The sequence below is a fragment of the Microtus oregoni genome, unplaced genomic scaffold, assembly GCF_018167655.1.
Source record: "Microtus oregoni isolate MIOR12 unplaced genomic scaffold, Mior012 000030F_ref0000283, whole genome shotgun sequence".
In the NCBI taxonomy this organism is placed as follows: Eukaryota; Metazoa; Chordata; class Mammalia; order Rodentia; family Cricetidae; genus Microtus; species Microtus oregoni.
In genome coordinates this window covers 10,015,614-10,031,361 of record NW_024543089.1, presented here as the reverse complement: position 1 = coordinate 10,031,361, position 15,748 = coordinate 10,015,614, and positions in this window count along the sequence as shown.

Sequence of the window (15,748 nt, the reverse complement as noted above, 5' to 3'; positions counted from 1 at the left end):
TTCTTGAGCCATTTGTAGCCCAAAGTGGGACTATCAGCATAATGACATCATATCAAGCAGGTGAAATCATTGTTATGTGACCCTATTTTCTTCTTAGAGACTTTAGAGATTACCTGCAGAGCATATTGCTATCATAAGTCAGATTTCTCTTTGGTAATATTTTTGAATAGCTATTTTTTTAGGTATTTATTTATTTATTTTTGGTTTTTTTTTTTTTCGAGACAGGGTTTCTCTGTGGCTTTGGAGCCTGTCCTGGCACTAGCTCTTGTAGACCAGGCTGGTCTCGAACTCACAGAGATCCGCCTGCCTCTGCCTCCCGAGTGCTGGGATTAAAGGCGTGCGCCACCACCGCCCGGCTCTTTTTTAGGTATTTAGATGTCCAGGGTCTCTTGACTTTTTGAAGATGGGTATGTATTTTCCAGAAAAGACGAAAATAGAACCCTGCCCTGACCCTTATGAAGTTTCCTGACAATTTTTGTAACCTCTGTAAATGATCTGTCATTTCTCTTCAAGAGGTTTCTCTTTTTTAAACTGAATCTTGATTAATTGTGAGGGTATCCAAAGCTTTTCTTCTCCTGTGGAAACAAGAGTGAAACTCCTTCCCCAATGTAGCACATTTCCTGGTTTCCATTCCATTCCATTTAGCTCATCCTTGAAATACACTGACTGATATAATTTGAGATTTTTTTTCTCTATTATTCAATGTCTTTCTTTAGCTATTGTTTCTTTCTAATTACATTAAGAAAATTCAAGATTAATAAAACATTATGCAATCTATTTCTGGAGATATTTTTTATTCCTTCTGTTTTATTTAACAGCCAAACCATGTGCATCTGTGCTGGAGGAGGAGCTCAGCTGTGTGCAGCAGGAGGAGGGGAACAGTGGCTCAGGCCATGTAGGCACCAAATTGTACTAGTAACAAAGAGTCCCACAATATCCCAGAATGGAGTATAACAAAGGTTTATTTATTTGGGTAAAATTCAAAACTGTGGTAGTGATCCACAATTCTCTGCGTGTGCTTGGAACTGGGAACCAAATCCACAAAAACAGGGAACAAGAAAGAGCTCAAGAGGTTCAAATGGCCAAAAGACACTTAAGGTCATGCTCAACTTCCTTAGCAATCAGGGAAACGCAAATAAAACAACTTTGAGATATCATCTTACACCTGTCAGAATGGCTTAAGTCAAAAACACCAACGATAACCTTTGCTGGAGAGGCTGTGGAGGAAGGGGTACCCTCATCCATTGCTTTTGGGAATGCAATCTTGTGCAACCACTGTGGAAATCAGTGTTTTGGTTTCTCAGGAAATTCGGGATCAACCTACCCCTGGACCCAGCCATACCACTCTTGGGAATCTACCCAAGAGATGCCCGGTCATATGACAAAAGCATTTGTTCATCTATGTTTATAGCAGTATTATTTGTAATAGCCAGAACCTGGAAACAACCTAGATGCCATTCAATGGAAGAATGGATGAAGAAAGTATGGAATATCTACACAGTAGAGTACTACGCTGCGGTAAAATACAATGACTTCTCGAATTTTGCATGCAAATGCATGGAAAGAGAAAACACTATCCTGAGTGAGGTATCCCAGACCCAAAAAGATGAACATGGGTTGTACTCACTCATTATTGGTTTCTAGCCATAAATAAGGGTCACGGAGTCTACAATAGGTGAATCTAAAGAAGCTAAGTAAGAATGGGAACCCAAGGAAAAACATATAGTTATCCTCTTGGCTAAGGGAAGTAGACAAAATTGCAGGGGAGAAAATTGGGATCTTGGGGGTGGGGTGGGATGGGGGTAAGGGGAGATGGGGAGAGAAAAGTTAGAAGGGAAGGAGGTCGGGCCTTGGGAAAACAGGAGGATTGGGATAAAGGAAGGTTGGACAGGGGAGCACGGAACCACAATTCTTAGTTAAGGGAGCCACCTTAGGGTTGGCAAGAGACTTGACCCTAGAGTGGCTCCCAGGAGCCCATGGTGATGTCCCCAATTAGTCCCTTGGGCAGTTGAGGATAGGGAACCTGAAATGACCCTATCCTAGAGCAATACTGACGAATATCTTGCATATCATCATAGAACCTTCATCTGGTGATGGATGGAGATAGAGACAGAGACCCACACTGGAGCACTGGACTGAGCTCCCAAGGTCCCAATGAGGAGCAGAAGGAGGGAGAACATGAGCAAAGAAGTCGGGACCACGAGGGGTGCACTCACCCACTGAGACAGTGGAGCTGATCTATTGGGAGCTCACCAAGACCAGCTGGACTGTGACTGAAAAAGCATGGGATAAAACTGGACTCTCTGAACATGGCGAACAATGAGGGCTGATGAGACGCAAAGCACAATGGCACGGGGTTTTGATCCTACGTAATTTGATGGCTTTGTGGGAGCCTAGCCAGTTTGGATGTTCACCTTCCTAGATATGGACGGAGGGGGGAGGTCCTAGGTCTTACCACAGGGCAGAAAACCCTGACTGCTCTTTGGACTGGAGAGGGAGGGGGAAAGGAGTGGGGGGAGGGGGAGAAGGGTGGGAGGAGGGGGCGTAGGGTGGCAGGAGGGGGAGGGAAATGGGAGGCTGGGAGGAGGTGGAAACTTGTTTTTTATTTTTTTTCTCCTTTCTCAATAAAAAAAAAAAAGAAAAAGAAAGAGCTCAAGCAGAGAAGGAAACTGGTGGTAGAAACTGAGGCAGAAACTATGGAGGAAGCTATTATTAGCTTTTCCTGTGGCTAGCTCAATTTCTTTCTTTTTTTATATTAATCGTTTTTTATTTATTTTACTCCCTAATGCAGTTTCCCCTCTCGCTTCTCCCCGCATCTGCTCTCTGCCATCCCCAAACCACTCCTCCTCTGTTTCTGATTTGAAAGGGGGCAGGCTTCCCAGGGATGGTAAAGGAGAATGGCATATCAAGTTGAGGCAGGAAAATGCTTCTCCTTTGCTTTACTATACAACACAAAAAAGCCTGCCCAGGGGTTAGCAACACTCACAGCATGAGAGGCTCTTCTATACCAAACATTAATTAAGAAAATGCCCTACAGTCTTGCCTACAGTTCCATATGCTGGAAACATTTTCTTAATTGATTTTGCCTCTTACCAGATGATGGAAGCATATTTCAACTTTACAAACAATATGTAAACAAATAAGTAATGTATAAATATATGTAAACAAGTATACAAATATAGAAATATATGAATATAAGTACGTAAGTACACAAATAAGCAGCATTTAGTTATTCAAATTATAGAATTCTATTATCATAACATTTTACTCAAGTAATTTCAGTCATCACACCATTTCTGTTTTCAGTTGCTCCTTTGAACCAATTAAGTCATAACTGTAAAATAAGTTAAAGGAAAATCTGACCACACTATTGTCAGCACCAACAGTGAAATATATAAATGCTACATGTTTCTGGCTTAATATTCAGAATTTTTAAGCTTTTTAACATTTCATTTAATAAATTTAAATGTATCTACCTATCCAGACTTTCCTTTCTACCCCTACTTTATACCTTAGATTTTAGTACAGAGAAGTGCTGTACTGCTTTGTCAGTAATACTATGCCATTTCTAGCAAAATCATTTACTCTGTGGCTTCTTCCTGAAATCCCTACAGATTTGTCTAATTAACATTTCTTCACTGTTTAGGATAGGAACAGATACTACCACTGTGACAATGCTATGTTTTAAGGTTTTTTTTTCTCTCTTGGTTCATAGTAATTATCTATATTACTATAATTTTTGAATGGAAAGTCCACTTCAATTTTCATTCCAAATTATTTAATTAAGTGTCCATTAATGTGAAAAGATATCAAATATATATTGATTAAATAAATCCTATCTAAACATATTTCTTTTGTTTTTTCAGAACAAATTAAGTTTCTTATAATCATTACTATTTTAAACTTTAATTACTTTGTTAATTTTTTATGCTTACTAGATAAATGCTTGAATTTTGCATTCTGGACAAATTTGCTAGTAGAAAATTCTATTCTCAAATTTCCTATACTCATATATTCCTTCTTTGCCCAATAAAAGTCAAAAAATGTATTTGTTATCCTATTTCAAAGTCAAAGTCATAAATATCACATCAGATTGCCCTTATTTGCTTATTATTAAATTCAACAAGTGAGCATAGTTTTCATCATTTGTGCTAAGAATTAAAAGTATCTTATAGCTTCTCTGTCAATTTCTTTAGCTCATTTTCTAATTTTCATATATTACACAGTTTTCCTCAAAATTTCCTCATTTTTGCTTTCAATTTTCTTCACTTAAGGTCATCATCCACTTCCTTTGTTGCCTCTTTTTTGAAAATAAAAACATGGTGTTGCTTGACTTACCTTTAATTTGGCTGGATATTTAAAGATTCCAGGTATCCAAAAGAAAGAATGTTTAAAGTCCATGTTGAAAGTTGGTTTTTCCCCAAAGGTATGGCCTAAATCTTTGTTTTGGTGAGCCAGGATCCATGCTGTTAACTCATTCATCATAGCCAAGAAGTTTGGAAATATGAGTACCAGAAATCATTATAATCTCATCATCTCTCAATGGCCATCTTTAATTCACACCCTTACAGAAAAGGAATGGCATTTGCTTTCAAGGCTCTAAGATTCTCATCCACTATAAAGAATTTCTAAGAAATTGGAAAATAGAACTGACAATTATGTGAAAGATTCAAGAAAAATAAAGAAATAGATAAGATGGGACATTTGAATGTATCACAAAAAAAGACAACTAATGAAGAATAAAGATGGAATGTATTAAATTTAAATTTTCAGGAAAATACAACAGTACCACTCATGGGCTGAATGAGAAAAAAATGAGGCAAAAGTACTGTATTAAGAATAAAAATTATGAGAACAATAATAGCAACTTTTAAAGATGGCAAGGGGCACATGGAGAATAAGCAATACAGCTACTTGAAGAATAGATCACTAAGCTAATTGAAGAGTTGTATCTTAGTATTGAGAATGCTCATATTTTTCATGCTATACTGATGTGAAAAGATTCACTGACTGACACATGCTGATAAAATGCATACATTCTAATAATAAATAATTAAACAATTCATCATATTCATAGACAAGTCTCTACCGAAGGAAAATAAAGATAACTGACACTTTTTCATTCTCAGTAGTTACATACAAAGTGCCAGTCAAAAAATATATTTTAAAAGTAAATAATTTCAAAAGAAAAATTCCCAATTCACTTAACATCACTATGTAGAAAGATGTTTGAAAACACATAAAAATACAAAAATGTATTAAATATTCTGTTCATGAATAATCGGATTATAAAACTACAATATGATTTCATCTAATTGATGAAAATAAATGTATTGTATTAAGTGCTTGCTTTCAGTGTATATTATACACTGATATAACACAGTGGTTTAATAATACACACTTCACCATTTAATTTTAAGTTTCCAGTTCATTCTCTGTTCAGTTTTAAACTTATATAGGTATCAAATACTTAAAAGAACTGTACAGATACAAGCATGTCCCATCCCTTGATCTTGATCTGAAGATTTAATTGTCCTTTGAATGCTGCCTGGTCTTGAATCTGAGAAGTGTTTTTTTTTGTTGTTGTTGTTTTTTTCATTCAGTGTTCTTAGAAAACTTGTTAAAATGATTTCAGTCTTCTTATGGATTGCCAAATAATATCTATAGATATGAGCTCTTGTCATATTGATTCTTTTTAGATCTACTGAAGAACACTCTACTGAAAAATACTGTTTCCATAGACAATCTCCAAAAGGAAATAATAACTGCCATTAATATAACTGTCAGTAATAATCATTGAACATCATTTTAGCAGAAAAAGAATTATATAATTTCACATTGGAATAAGAACTGGCAGTCAAAATATGCTGTGAATAGTAGTGTAACTAGAACTTTGCAATGTATAATGGAACCAAAATTTAAATGAAATCAAGAAAGATGAGATGAAGAAAGGAAATAGAACTCATTTAAGACACAAGCAGATGAATCCAACCTAAGAATCTTATGTTTGCATGAATGCTTTCACTTCAGTTGAAAATAATTAGCATTAAGAAAATATTAATATAAAAGAATTAAAGACAACATTGCCTGTTACTAGAATGGAAAAGCATGAAGGTTTTCAGTTATAAATCTGCTTTTATGGTATTGGTATGGTATTGGCTCAGTATACCAAAACAAGCACTAATATAGGAATAAATTGATTATAATGCTTAAAATTCAGATAGATCTTGTAAAATAACATAATACAAATATATTTAAAAATCCAATAAATAAATATGAATTGAGGTACATATGGAGTAAAAATATTATTACTTGTGATCATGAATATGTTTTTCTATGTGTATATAGCATATAAATGTTTCAAGAACTATTTGTCCATTTGAAGAATCTATTATACAACAGAGTGGAGATGGACCATTAACATATAAAACCAGAAAACAAGTCTTCTGTATTGAAATGTTCTGTATATAAAATTTAACTCAATACTATTTATGAACATTTTGTAATGTCTTGCACACACGTATGACCTGGTTTTATGAATTTATTATGCACAAATTTTTCTGATTTTATTTCTAGTGTTGGTAGAGACAGTTTATTTCTTGTTTCAAACTGCTTTATTTCTTTTAAAAATATCTGCCTATTCATTTATTAATTTTTATTTATTTATCTATTTAAATTCATTTTACATTTCAGTCACAGTTTTCCCTCCCACCCTGCTTCCTGCCTCCCATCTCCTCCCCTTTCCCACTCAACAACCACTCTTCCAAATGGGTAAGGGCTTCCATAGCGAGTCCACAAAGTCTGACACATTAAATTGGGTCAAGACCAATCCCCTCCATAAGTTAAAGTTGAACAGGGCATCTTATCATAGGGAATGAGCTACAACAAGCTAGCTCATGTACCAAAAATAGAATTTCATCCTTCTGCCTAGAACCCCTTTGACAGTTCAAGTTTCACCACTGTCTCCTGATGGAGGAGTAATGATGGAGGAGGGTCATGTGTCTATGTGTTACTTTCGTTTGTTAATAAAGAAACTGCCTTGGTCTTTTGATAGTACAGAAAATTAGGTAGGTAGAGTAAATTAAACAGAGTGATGGGAAGAAGGCAATGAGGGGGATGCCTCAGGTAGATGCTATAGCTCTCCTCTCCAAGATGGACTCAGGTTAAGACCCTTCCCAGTAAGCCACTACCTCGTGGTGCTACACAGATTACTAAATATGGGTTAAAGCAAGATGTGAGAATTAGCTAATAAGAGGCTGAAACTAGTAAGCCAGGTAGTGTTTAAATGAATACAGTTTCCATGTAATTATTTCAGGTAAAGCTAGCCGGGTGGCGGGAAGCAGCCCGCCTTCCCACACTACAAATCTTCTACATATGTAAGGCCTAGTTCAGTCCCATGGAGACTCCAATGCTATTGGTTTATGTTGTAGTAGGAACAGTGAGGGTGCGTCCCCAGCACCCAGCCGCTCGCATTTCTAGCTTATGCCCCAAAATAATTACACGGACACTGTATTCTTTTAAACACTGCCTGGCCCATTAGTTTCAGTTTCTTATTGGGTAGCTCTTACATATTGATCTAACCCATTTCTAATAATCTGTGTAGCTCCACGAGCTGGCTTACCAGGGAAGATCTTAACCTGTGTCTGTCTGGAGTGGGAGAACCATGGCGACTCACTGACTCAGCTTCTTTCTCCCAGCCTTCTGTTCTGTTTACTCTGCCTACCTAATTTTTTGTCTTATCAGAGGCCAAGCAGTTTCTTTATTACTTAACCAAGGAAACAACAGATAGAAAGATGACCCACTTCCATCAGGTTTAGAGTTCATATCTCCCTATTCTTTAAAAAAATCTATGACAAAGGTGTTGATAAAATATAAACTTGTTTATCTTCAGCATCCCACAGTCTCTGGTAGAAACAATATAAACAGCAAGGACTTGATGTAGGCCAGCTTCAATGTTGAATTTACAAAAACATTACTTCCTCTATTCTATCAATATCAACTCAAAGTATTTATAAATTTTATTTGTAAAGAAAGTGAACGAAGAAAGATGAAAGGTGCAACAATAGAATATTGAATACATTATTAAGAGTATTTCAGTTGCAAGATCTGAGCAGTTTTTATCTTATAAACCCTTTTCAGATTGTTTTAAAAACACTGCCATGCTCCATCAGTCCCAGTTCAGCTGGCCTTGGTGAGCTCCCATTAGATCACCTTCCTAGACCTGGATAGAGGGAGGAGGACCTTGGACTTCCCACTGGGCAGGGAACCCTGACTGCTCTTTGGACTGGAGAGGGAGAGGGAGGGGGAGTCGGAGGAGGGATATGAGGGGGGGAGGTGGAAATTTTTAATTAAAAAAAATGCCATTATTTGTATACCCCAAAGAGTGATCCATCTGGAGATCATCCTTTAACTTTAGTTCTAGAGATGATACATTTGCTTAATAAAACTACATTTTATTAAAACTTAATAAAACATAATATTTGAGTTTGTGTTAGAATCTAGAAAATACAGGAACAAACAGGTAATCATTAATAATGTAAGAACTAGCAGTTTTATCACACTGATATTTTTCCTGTGTCCTTTCATACTTACATCATACTAGTGTCTTTAACTGAATCTATCAGCCAAGTGTCTTCCAGTTGAAATTTAGCTCCTTACTAGAAACACTGAAATAAAAACATCAATATGTAGATTAACCCCTCTTGTATAGTAGATGTCTCATGCCATATCTGAACAACTAAAATAAATTCTCATTTGTCACTGCTCATAATTTCAGTAAGGTTTTCAAAGCCCATATCACCTCTTGGTTAGGCAAATATTTCAAAGAAAACTATTGCTATATATTTATTAATACCTCTGTTGTTATAAATGTTGAGTACCACTCTTATATAATGCATATTATATGTATTTGAATTCTTGCCTTTTCTATGGTCTGTGAATGTGCACATATAATTGTGTGTTGAGAATTTTATTTTCAGGACAGAAGTTTGTAGATGTGGTATTTTAAAAGATTATTAGATATTAATAAATAAGTGACACTGTGACCAGGACATGCATGGTTATGTAGTCTCCTGTCTTTCAGTCATGTGTTCACATAGTCTACCTTTTCTCTGGCGGACTTGGCTTCATGATATCAGTGACACTAATAGAAAATGTGCTGCTGCCTTATTCTTGGGTTCCCAGGGTCCAGTAGTGAGAAATGAAGTTTAGTTATGAAATATTCAAGGGACTGGAGACAGAGGACATTGATCTAGAAGAGGACCTGGGTGTAGATTGCAGCGCCAACCCCAAGAATCAACATCATCGGTAACTCTAGTTGGAAGGGACCTGATGCCTTCTTCTGGCATCTATGGGCACCAGACACAAATGCTTTGCACATACATACATGCAGGCAAAACACCCACACATATGATATAAAATTAAAATACATCTTAAAACATAAAACAAACTCAATCTCAAGTGTTTTCTCATGTATACTACTCATTTGTAACAGCATTTGTATTGTTCTAACAGATTTCAACATCCTTGTTACAGCTACTAAAAGTTACTCTTTGACAGACTTCGGTAAGAGATGAAACATTTCTATATAATATTAGAGACATAAGGCAATACCCACTAGTGAGTTCATTAGCACTTTACATGTTTAGCTTCTGAACTTCTCAGTTTGATCCTAAGCACTTAATTGATGGTTCAAGTAAGCCATAATTTCCTCCGTTCTCCCCCTTAATGTAGGCCCATATTTCTGTATGGTATAGCAGCCAGGCATAAAAGCCATTGGTCCAATCTGAGCTACTCACATAGCTCTGCAGACAAGCTGTCTCTGCATAACAATAGCAAGGATGTACTGCTCCTTTCTTTCCTTTTGTTAGAAATGTAGATCTCCTGAGGAGAGGTGTTGGCTGAAACTGGTCAGGATGTTTGGTGCTTATTTCTTGGCAATTTGGAGGAAGTCTTATAGAGATGCTAATTCATGGCCTACGTGACAGGTATCATACAGATAGATGTGGATGTGACTAAAGGCCATTCACCAGGGTTACCTAGGACACAGCCTAATGTGTTTTCCTGCTCAATTTATGGGATGATATATAAACTGTTTGGAGAATAAACTGGAGAGATCTTGCCCTTTCATGATGACTGTGTAAGTTGTGTCTGATTATTCCTCGCAACTCCATACCAGTCCAGTTAGGAAAGATAATTATCTGTGTTGGACTCACACAGGCTTCAACATCTTAAACATTCTTATGTGTGATATTTAAGATATTCATTAGTCTGACTACAGGGCAATTAAAGATCATGCCCCCTCTTCTATTCCTTAGGGTCTTAGCTGGAGTCAGCCTTGTAGGTTCCTGGGAATTTTTTTAGAGCCAGGTTTCTGCTAACACTATAATGCCCCCCTCAATCGAGGTATCTCTTTCTTTGCTCACATCTCTGTCCTCTCTCTATCTCAACTATTTCACTCCCTCAAGTTCTCCTCTACCCTCTCTTTTTCTCCTCCTCTTTTCCTTCTACCCGCCCTTCTCCCCCCATTCCCATGCTCCCAATTTGTCAGGTGATCTTGTCTGTTTCCAATTTCCAGCTGGATCTATATATGTATTTCTTTGAGTTCACCTTGTTACTTAGCTTCTCTAGGATCATGAACTACAGGCTCAATGTCCTCTGTTTATAGCTAGTATCTACTTATGAGTGAGTACATACCATATTCATCCTTTTTGGGTCTGGGGTACCTCACTAAGGATAGACTTTTCTAATTCTATCAGTTAGTATTCAATATTCAAGATGCTATTATTTTTTACTGTTGAGTAATACTATAATGTGTAAATGTGCCACATTTTCTTTTACATTCTTTGGTTGAGGGGCATTTAGGTTATTTCCAAGTTCTGGCCATTACAAATAATGCTGCTATGAACATAGTTGAACAAATACCTTTGTAGTATGATTGGGTATCTTTTGGGTCTATGACCAAGAGTGGTATTTCTGGATCCTGGGGTAGGTTGATTCCCAATTTTCTGAGAAACCGCCATATCGATTTCTAAAGTTTTTGTACAAGGTTTCAATCCCACCAGCAATGGATGAGTGTTCCCCTTACTCCATATCCTACACATCATAAGTTATTATTGATGTTTTTGATCTTAGCCATTCTAACAGGTGTTAAATGGTATCACAGAGTTGTTTTGATATGCATTTTCCTGATGGCTAAGGAGGTTAAACATTTCCTTAAGTATCTTTGGCCATTTGAGATTCTTCTTTTGAGAATTCTCTGTTTAGTTAAGTTCTCCACTTTTGAATTGAGTTATTTAAAATTTTAATGTATAATTTCTTGAGTTTTTTATATATTTTGGAGATCAGTATTTTATCTGATGTGGGGTTGGTGAAGATCTTTTCTCATTAAGTAGGCTTTTTGTCTTATTGACCGTGTCCTTTGCTTTACAGAAGCTTCTCAGTTTCAGGAGGTGCCATTTATTTATTGTTGCTCCCAGTGTCTTTGCTACTAGGGATATATTTAGGAAGTAGTCTTCTGTGCCCATGTATTGAAGACTACTTCCCACTTTCTCTTCTATCAGGTTCAGTGTTGTTGATTTATATTAAGGTCTTTAATCCATTTGAACTTGAGTTTTGTGCTTGGTGATAGATATGGATCTATTTTCATTCTTCTACAGGTTGACATTTAGTTATGCCAGCACCATTTGTTGATGATACTTTCTTTTTACATTGTATAATTTTCGCTTCTTTGTTAAAAATCAGGTATTCATTGGTGTGTGAATTAATATCCAGATCTTTGATTCAATTCCATTGGTCAACCTCTCTGTTTTAATGCCAGTACCAAGCTGTTTTCATTACTGCAACTCTGTAATAGAGTTTGATGTCAGAGATGGTAATACCTCCAAAAATTCCTTATTGTACAGGATTGTTTTGGCTATCCTGTTTTTTCCCATATGAAGTTGATTATTGTTCTTTCAAGGTCTGTGAAGAATTGTGTTGGGATTTTGATGGGGATTGCATTGAATCTATAGATTGCTTTTGCCATTTTTACTCTGTCGATTCTATCTATCGACATGTGAGATCTTTCCATTTTCTTGTATCTTCTTCAATTTCTTTCTTCAAAGACTTAAAGTTCTTGTCAAATAGGTCTTTCACTTCTTTGGTTAGTGTTACTCCAAGATATTATATGTTATTTGTGGCTATTGTGAAAGGTGATGTTTCTCTCTTTTTCCCTCTCAGCTTCTTTATCTTTTGAGTATAGAAGGGCTATTGATGTTTTTGAGTTGGTCTTGTATCCTGCCCACATCACTGAAGTTACTTTTAGCTGTAGGAGTTCTCTGGTAGAGTTTTTTGGGTCACTTATTCATACTATCATATCATCTGCAAATAATGAAAGTTTGACTTCTTCCTTTCCAATTTGAATTTTCTTGATCTCCTTTTGTTGTTTCATTGCTATCGCTAAAACTTCAAGAATCATGTTAAAGAGATATGGAGAGAGTGTACAAGCCTTGTCTTGTTCCTGCTTTTAGTTTAATTGCTTTGAGTTTCTCATCATAGAACCTTTATCGAGCAACTGATGGAAACAGAGGCAGAGACCCGCATAAGAGCACTGGACTGAGCTCTCAAAGACCAGCTGAAGAGTGGAAGGAATGAGAATATGAGCAAAGAGATGATACCATGATGGGCTCACCCACTGAAACAGTCTATCTGAATCTGAGCTAATGGGAGCTCACCAACAATAGTCAGACTGGGAAGAGACAAGCATAGGACCAAACTGTTTACTCTGAATGTGGTTGACATTTGCATTGCTGGGACCGGCTGGGGGGACCACTGGCAGTGGCACCAGAATTTATCCCTAATACATTTACTGACTTTGGGAATCCTATTCTCTTTGGATATATACCTTGCTCAGCCTAGATATAGTAGGGAGGACCTTGGATCTTCCATAAGGCCTTACCTTCTTTGAGGATTAGAGAGGATTGGAGTGAGAGGGTGTGTGGAGTGAATGGGAGGAGGGGTAGGAGGGGGAACTTGGATTGATAATTTTTACAAACCTAATTTTTTTAAAAAAAATCTTTGTGTGTGTGAATGATTGTATGCATGTGGTGTGTGTGTGTGTGTGTGTGTGTGTGTGTGTGAGAGAGAGAGAGAGAGAGAGAGAGAGAGTGAGAGAGAGAGAGACAGAGACAGAGAGAGACAGAGACAGAGAGAGAGGGGAGATTCTCTTTTTTATATGTGTTGACTTTATTGTTTAATGAATAAATAAACTGCTTTGGCCTGTGATAGGGCCAAATAGAGCTACATGGAAAAACTAAATTTAATGCTGGGGGAAATAACGTGTAGTCAAAGAGAAGCCATATAGCCCCCACAGGGAATGATGTGGGACACTGCACAGAACCTAACTTGGTAGGTCACAAAACATGTCAATACACAGATTAATAGATATGGGTTAATTTAAGATGTAATAGCTTGCTAGAAATATGCATAAGCTAATAGTCCAAGCATTATTTTAATTAATAGTTTCTGTGTGCTTATTTTGGATCTGGGTGGCTGGGAAAAGAACAAGCATCCTCCTACTATGTGTGTGGTGTGTGTATGTGTGTGTGTGTGTGTGTACAAATAACTGAATGTTTGTAGAAATACAAGATGACTTTACTATCAGCAATTAATTTCTACGAGTTTATAAGTAGTATATTTGCATCACTTAAGAAACATGTTATGAATCTATTTGATATTTCCCTAGACATCCAGAATAGATGGATGTCTATTTTTTTTCTACATGAAAGCTGTAGCTAGTTTTCTGTGGGTTACCCAATAAGGTATATCTTCAAGTTCTTTGGATAGGCTATGGATATCTCTATACATGTACATGGTAAAGTAATTTGAGTGGCATGCAGCTGCATGCAATTAACATTAACTATTCTTGTTCAGTTTCCTGGGAAATGAGTTCTAGTTGAATTAGAATGAAATCTTTTGTTGTTTATGCTTTTGGCATAATTGTTATTAACTTCTTTATTTTTCTCGAGTTCTGAGCTATGACATAAATTTCCATTAACACAGAACTAATAAAATTAAGGTGAAGACCGTTCATTAGGTTAACATGAATAATTATCACAATCTTGGTAGATTAACAATTGTCAATTATTAAAGCTAAGAGGTCACTGGTTTAAATACCATTATGCACCACAGTCTTATTAAGTGTAATAGAACACTGCCAATGAATTTCTAACATTTTATCAATTTTAATTGCTGATTTAATTTTAGAGACACATAATACTGAGTGTATATCTTAAAATCAATGTAATAGTTTAAAGTGGGTTGGCTAAATGATGTAAAGTTAATATTTTTTTTAAATAGTTAAACCTTCCTAAGAGAATTATATTTCAAAGACACCAATTTGGAAGTATAAGTGTTCTGCCTCTATAGACATTTTAATATAAAAATATAAGAAATAAATAATTTGCAAATTTATTAGTCACCCCTTCCATTAGTTGAAAACCATAGGCTTTGGCCATTGCATGAATCACTGTTTGTTTTATAACTTTCACTGTTCACTACAAGCGTAACAAATGTAGAGTTAGCAGGGAGTTCCCTAGGCCTTGTTTGCCCCTGCCTTTTACTTCCTTCCAAATGTAACATTTCTTTCTGTCACTCCGGTAGCAGTCATGGGGTCAAGTGATTGTTCTCTGCACACTAAGTACAGTCAAATGGCCTTACAAGCAAACATGTTTTACAAGTCAAGCCGCTAGGTAGTCCATAATTTTTCTACCTTGTTGAACCTGTGTGACAGAACAAGAAATATGGCTTTGAAGCGCTGTAGCCAACAGCACTTTACATTCCCGGGCTGACCTGCACTTCTCTTTCTAGAAGCAATCACACTCTTCCAAGAGCTATTTCTTCTTTTTAAGGTGTTTTACTTTCTCTATTTTAGAAGATAGGACATGAGAATTTTTTTAAATGTATATATAGGAAATATATGATTAATGTCACTAGAAAGTACTACATGGTAAATAATAGTAATCCAAATGAGACTTCATCTAATTTTTAAATCAATTCAAGTCAACTAAATAAAATCATCTAAAACTGGATGAGTTTTTCCTATAAGCCAGTGTTTAAATTCTAAAAGCAAATGCAATATTTTCTACTTTTAATTTGTGCATTGCAGCCATGACTTTATTTCATTATTATGCCTGAACACCTGAGAAGTGCTTTTATTGACGTTTATTTTGCCAAGCTGTTTGAGAGGATGTGGTACTTCATGGCTGGATGCATGGGAACCTGGAATATGAGGCAGCCTACTTATTGAAACTCACTGCCTGTCAGAAGCAGCAAATTATTAATATTCAGCTGCCATATTCATCCACATAATGTGTGTGTGTGTGTGTGTGTGTGTGTATTTAACTGTGAGTATATGTCTGAAAGACAGTCTCCATCTTATTTTTGAGATCCTTTCCCTCACTGCACCAGGAACTCAACATTTCAAATAGATTGACTGAAACGTTAGCTCCAGAGATCCACCTGTCTGCCTTTCCAGCCCTAGACTTATGACTGCATGCTATCATGCTTGGCTTTTCAGAGTTTGAAAATCCTGTCCTCAATTTTTCACAGAAAGAACTTTTTCAATAGAGACTTCTTCTTTTTTGGTTTTACTCCACCCTCCCCCTTAAAAAAAAAAAAAACAAAATACTGAACAGAGTATTAAGTTGGTTCACAGTTTGAAGTGATATGGCCTGTCATGACATGGAAGGCCCGTGCGTGGTTCTGTGGT